The 6,309-nt window shown below is 39.5% G+C and overlaps 1 pseudogene; it reads left to right on the top strand.

The window, feature by feature from the left end:
- Positions 1-2,664: 2,664 nt before the first annotated feature.
- Positions 2,665-3,634, top strand: LOC123856465 (olfactory receptor 52P1-like; annotated as a pseudogene).
- Positions 3,635-6,309: the final 2,675 nt, after the last annotated feature.

Below are 6,309 nucleotides of genomic sequence, written 5' to 3'. Positions count from 1 at the left end.
TCAAATATTGGCAAATTTTAAAACCCTCAGATGTTTCCAAATGCAGCCAGGACTGTGAGCCACTCTTTTGACTATGAAGTATGAAGATACCAGGGAAAAAAAGAAAAATGGCTGTTTCAGGAGATGATATGTGGTTTAGTATTATTAAAAATAGAAGTTTAAAAAGCAATTATATCTTCACAGACACACATAAAGGTAGGGAGTGGGTGATATGAAAGTGTGTGGGGAGATGGAACAGCAAGAGGAAACACGCTAAGGCAGGAACAAACTTAGCATGCTTATTTAAGAAGAGCAAAATGGTCAAGAGTGAAGTGAGCCAGGGAAGAGAGTGGTAGAAACTTGGAGCTGAAGGGGTGAGCCGAGGCCAAAGCACACTTTGTGTGTCATGAGTATCATGAGTATTCATGATTGGAGTACTTCAGAGTGCCTTGTCCATCATGGCAAAGACTTTTGATTTTATTCCTTATATAATAGGAAGCTATTGAGTATTATAATATCATGCTATTTATGTTTTTAAAGATAACAGGGTCACTCTATGGGCAATAAGCAATATGTAGGCAAAAGAGAAGCAGAAAGACCAGTGAGGAGATTATTTTAGCGGTCTAAGTGAAAACAAAATGTGTATTGGCTAAAATGATGGTGGTGTAAATTAGAATAGTTGGAAGTCTAACTGGAAAAGGGAAAGTCAATTGGCCAAGAGAATAGTGTAATTGCAGGAACAGGATTTTAGTCAGTTAGGGTCAGATACCTATATGAAAAGCAAAGGAAATCTCTAATCAGGGATTGTATAAAAACAAGAGTAATAATTAATAATGAATGAGCTCAAATTTTAGGACAAGAACTAGAATGAGGCAGGTCTATAGTTTTTTAAATCATACACAAAATATTTAGTATAAGCAGGCTTTTTAAATATTTTCTTTCTTTCTTTCTTTCTTTCTTTCTTTCTTTCTTTCTTTCTTTCTTTCTTTCTCTCTCTCTCTCTCTCTCTCTCTTTCTTTCTTTCTTTCTTTCTTTCTTTCTCTTTCTTTCTTTCTTTTTTATTTAGAGATAGAGTCTCAAGCAGACTCCACACTGAGCACAGAGTCCCACACGGGGCTGCTTAAGATTCTCTCTCTCCCTCTCCCTCTGCCCCTCCCCCCCTTAAAAAAAAGTGCACCCTGTATGACTACTTTTGAGGGAGAATTATTCCATCTAGTATATTCTACCAAATGCTAGTGACAGTGTTAACTTCATTTGGGCAAAGATTCTCTTTGTGTTATTGGTCCTGGTTTCCTCTCCGCCGCCCCCCCCCCCCACTTTATTAAAAAGATTAGCTTCCAGGGGCACCTGGGTGGCTCAGTTGGTTAAGTGACTGCCTTCGGCTCAGGTCATGATCCTGGAGTCCCGGGATCGAGTCCCGCATCGGGCTCCCTGCTCGGCGGGGAGTCTGCTTCTCCCTCTGACCCTCCCCCCTCTCATGTGCTTGCTCTCTCTCATTCTCTCTCTCTCAAATAAATAAATAAAATCTTTAAAAAAAAAAAAAGATTAGCTTCCTTTTAGATGCCTAAGTTTAATACAAATTTCCATCATAATGCATACCTACTTCCTATAGGAATCACTAATCATCTCCATGACTACAACGGCTCAAGGGACTTTCTAAATATCATTTTATGTGATAATGTTAAGTTCCCTAAAATGTGAGACAATGAGTAGAGGCTATAGGCACAAACTGGATACACATAACCTAAAAATAGATGAAATAGACAGCATGTGGGAGATGAAAAAAATAGATACAATGCAGGCAGGTATTTGTGGAAAGGGTTCTTGCTTTATTGCTTGTTATCTATAGGTCTTTGGAAGGAAAGAGAAATTCTGCTAATTCATGATAGGAACTGAAGAATAAAAGAGCTGGTGGGCTCTAATTTGAAGTAAATCCCTCATGATTAAAAGCAATTCAATCTATACGTGAATGAGGGCCAGCTGTAAATGAAAGAAAGATGCACAGTTCATGTAAAAAACTTCAAAGGACAGTTCATCGAGTGCATAAATACTTGAGAGCTAGTGGGAAGCAGCCATCTTATGGTGTCCTTATTTGGACAATATATCCTTCATATATTGTCTGAAAATCAGAGGACCCCAGAAGGAGAAACAGGTTCATGACCAGAGAGTGTGGATCCCTGAAAGAGGGACAACACGAAAAAGCAAAGAAACTCAAAGGAGATTTCCCCCAACAGCTCAGCTCTTCTGCAACAAGGGGTGAGTAAGCATATTTCTTCTCTAATTGGGAAGCTTCCCAATGAGAAGATCATGGATTTTTCCATACTTTAATCAAGGAGAAAAATATTTATATATATTCTTCTATTCTTACTTAGGACTCCAGAAAAATTTTTTGAAGTATAGAATTGCTGAACTGGGACAGGTAAGAGTAAAGGTCCACTACAACATCCTCTATACAGAAAAGAATCCCGAAGCTCAGCTCACAAAGAAATGAGTATGAAAACAATAGAGTTGCTTACAGATGACTTGAAGCCAGACTGCAGACTCAGTGACCCCAGAGGTATTTTTCTATCTTTCTCTGAGCCCCATCTCAGCAAGTCATTAAAAGCCAAACTGGTATAAACAAACCACCACACATGTCTCATTGACAGGTGTCTAAACTTGCTTTAACAACCAACAGTTTCTACCATGCTAATCCTCATCCATTCCAGCTTCCTGACCTTCACTTTGATGGACATACCAGGCTTAGAGTCACAGCACTTGTGGTTATCTCTTCCTTTCTCCTCTATGTTTTTGGCTATCCTCATTGGCAATGGTGCTATCCTTTTTCTGGTGGCCACAAAGCCCACACTTCACAGCCCAATGTACCTGTTCTTGGCCTTATTGTTGGGGGCTGACCTCATATCTACTCTGGCTCTGTTGCCCAAGCTCCTCTGCCTCTTCTGGTTCAATGATTGGGACATAGCTGCCAATGCCTATCATCCAGATGTTTTTCATCCATGGAGCATCTGTGGTATGATCAGCCCTACTTGTTGCAATGACCTTTGACTGCTTCATGGCTGTGTGTGAGCCATTATGCTACAACACAATTCTGAGTCATTCCTTAGTTGGATGCCTGGGACTGGTGGCTCTAGCCAAGGGTGTGATTCTTATTCTGCCTATGCCTCTTCTACTTCAAGGGTTGAAATTCTGCCACATGGTCCTTCCTCATACCTACTGTGACCACATGGCTGTGGTGAAAATGGCCTGTGGCCATACCAGACCTAACTGTATCTATGGGCTCTTTGTGATTCTGCTCGTGATGGGACTTGATTTGCTGCTCATTGGCTTCCCTTATGGACTCATTCTGCAGGCTGTGGTACGTCTCAACTCTCGAGATGCTACCTGCAAAGCCCTCAACACCTGTTCAGCTCATCTCTTTGTCATTCTTATCACTTATGTGACTGCACTCTTTTCATCTCTCACCCACCGCATAGGTCACAATATCCCACCTCATGCTCATGTTCTCCTTGCCAACTTCTACCTTCTTTTACCCTCAGTACTCAACCCTATCATCTATGGCATAAAAATGAAGGAAATACGGCACAAGGTGGCCAAAGGCTTTTGCAGAAGACCTGCAGAGGCTGTGAGCATAGACAATATACCCATGAGTAAATAAAGAGTGAGGACAACTGACATTGTCTTTGCCCAAACATCCAAGACCCAGTTGTATCCCTGAATGAGATGTGGAGCAAATAGATCTGGAAGAGTGTTTGTGTGGTGTGGTTTCTTGTGTTTTGGCTTGAATAAAGAACCAATACGTTTGTGTTTTCATTGAGCTAAGAACTAAAAAGGAAGAGGCCAAGATGGCTCTTTCTATGTCTGTTTAACAAGAGCCCTCTTACGGCATGGGTCTCCTGATGACTTTCACATCTGTGTTCATGTTCATAAACTACACACAAGATTTTTCTGTAAATGATCCAAAATTATCTTTCCTTGTCTGGGTGGAAAGTTTATATTTGCTTTGGTTTTGTATTTCTTATTTTTTAAATTCTGTGTCTGTTTCTAAAGAATGTCTTAGTACTGAAAGGGACCTGACGTACTCATCATCTTTGGATACCACCTTAACATGTAATAACTCTTCAGGAAATTGATCTTTTCAATAAGAATTGTTTTTAATGCAATGGCAAATCAACATATTCACATGATTGCAATGATGTAGATGCTTATAACAAAAATGAAGGCGCTTAAAGAAGACATAGAGACTCAAAATGCAGGGACTATTGAAATGCATATCACAGAAGGTTTCATTGCAAGGAAAAACATGTGTCCAGATGACTAATTTAAAAATCTTCTGAGACCACTACCTGTTCCTCAAGTGATATTCCACGGTGACTCAGATAATGCACAAAGACCAACTTATATGATGAAGCTTTGCCATGCTCAACTACTTAAATCATTGTAGTGATTTCTATCCAATCATTTTAAATACATAGTTATCATAGGGTCAATTGCATAATGTAATAAGACAAAAGTTTGGATAGGCAGAAATGACCCCATTTCTAACAAAAGTTAAAATGAATCCATGGGGTAGGAACTACTAAAAAATAAGATAGTCACAGTTTGGGGACACCTGGGTGGCTCAGTCTGTTAAGCGTCTGCCTTTGGCTCAGGTCATGATCCCAGGGTCCTCTGATCGAGCCTCGTGTCAGGCTCCTTGCTCAGAGGGAAGCCTGCTTCTCCCTCTGCCTACCCCTTCCCCTGCTTGTGCTCTCTCTCTCTCCCTCTCTCTCTCTCTGACAAATAAATAAATAAATAATTTTAAAAAAAGATAGTCACAGTTTTAGCACAGTTTTAAAGTTAAACAATTTTGATTATTGACTGTAAAGTCAGAAAAAAGAATCCCAAATTTCTAAATCCTTCTTAAATCTCTACCCCTGTGCTTGAGATTCTTAAAAAGATATGACACTGGGGATAAGAGTTGTGTATGTACTTTTTAAACCTAGCCAGGACTTCTGACCAATCCTGACCTCCTCTCTACTCTGTTCAGCTCGCCCGTCTATAAACCTTAAAAACATCTTCAATTCATGTGACCTTGACTGAGAGAGCCCTCTGTACTAAATATTCCTTTTCCTTTAGTTTTCCCCGGTCTTGTCTAGCCTGCAGAATAGGAAGAGGCTTACCAAACAGGGGGGAATATCATATTACCCTTATAAGAAAAGAAAGAAACCCTTACCTCCAGTCTATTCTGCTATTTATCTCTCTTAGTAAACAAATTTCCTAATTCATTCTTAACTATGAAAGTGTTTTTCTTATGAAGGATGTGTTGGGGGAAGTTTAGCCTGGGGGAAGGAAACAGAGTAGAGTCAGATAATTAGTCTATGGTGTCTTCCCTGTGCCTTTGTGTATTTCATAACCCAGATTTCCCATTGAAGGGTGGAACGTAGAGAGAGGATTTATGTTTGACACTGACTTTTGGCCACCATCATGATCAGCATGTCAGAGTTTAAAAAACTAAGCAAATAAAGGAATGAGTATTCTACTGTTATCAATATAATATTAATGATAGAGAAGAATGATAACATTCAAACCTTGGATAAACATGTGAGGATACTGGATAGTAAGAAACCATAAAGTTCAGGGCAATAGCTAAGGTTGAGGTAGTTCTGTCCTAGAATATGAGTGAATGGAAGAGTCCTGTCTTATGTTTCTGACATTCTATTAATTTCATCAGACATACCATCTGTTGAAGTGCCTCTGTGCTAGTTATTCGAGGTATTTTTATATATAATAGCTCATGGAACCATTTCTACTCTAACTCAAGTTGTGTAATAATATCCATTTTGCAGATAAAGTTACAGAAGCTCAATTTCTTTATAATTTCCCCATAATTATGCAGGTAGTAATAATGCTTGTAGAATTTTATTTACATAAGGAACTGGTCTGAATAGATGCATGCTTTACTTAGTTGAATAATGTCTGCCAAAATTCATGTTCACCGAGAACTTCAGAATATGACCTTGTTTGGGTCTTTTCAGATGTAATCAAATTAAGATAGGGTTATACTGGATTAGGGTAGGACCTAATCTAGTGACTGGGGCCTTCATAAGAAGGAAATATGGACACAGAAAAACACAAAGGGAAGATGATGTGAAGAAACAGAAAGGAGAAAGCCATGTGATGAAAGAGGCAGAGGTTGGAGTGATGTGTCTTCAAGCCAAGGAATACCAGGAATTGCCAGCGCTCATCAGAAGCTAGGAGAGAGGCAAGGAAAGACTCTCCCCTTCAGTCTTCAGAGGGAATGTGGCCCTTTGGACCTATAGCTTCCAAAACTATGAGAGAAAAAAATTGTTT

Source organism: Mirounga angustirostris, unplaced genomic scaffold (genome assembly GCF_029215605.1).
Source record: "Mirounga angustirostris isolate CCGP_5_RB_7025 unplaced genomic scaffold, mMirAng1.0.hap1 SCAF_13, whole genome shotgun sequence".
NCBI classification, from domain to species: domain Eukaryota; kingdom Metazoa; phylum Chordata; class Mammalia; order Carnivora; family Phocidae; genus Mirounga; species Mirounga angustirostris.
This window is presented reverse-complemented; position numbering and strand designations above follow the sequence as displayed.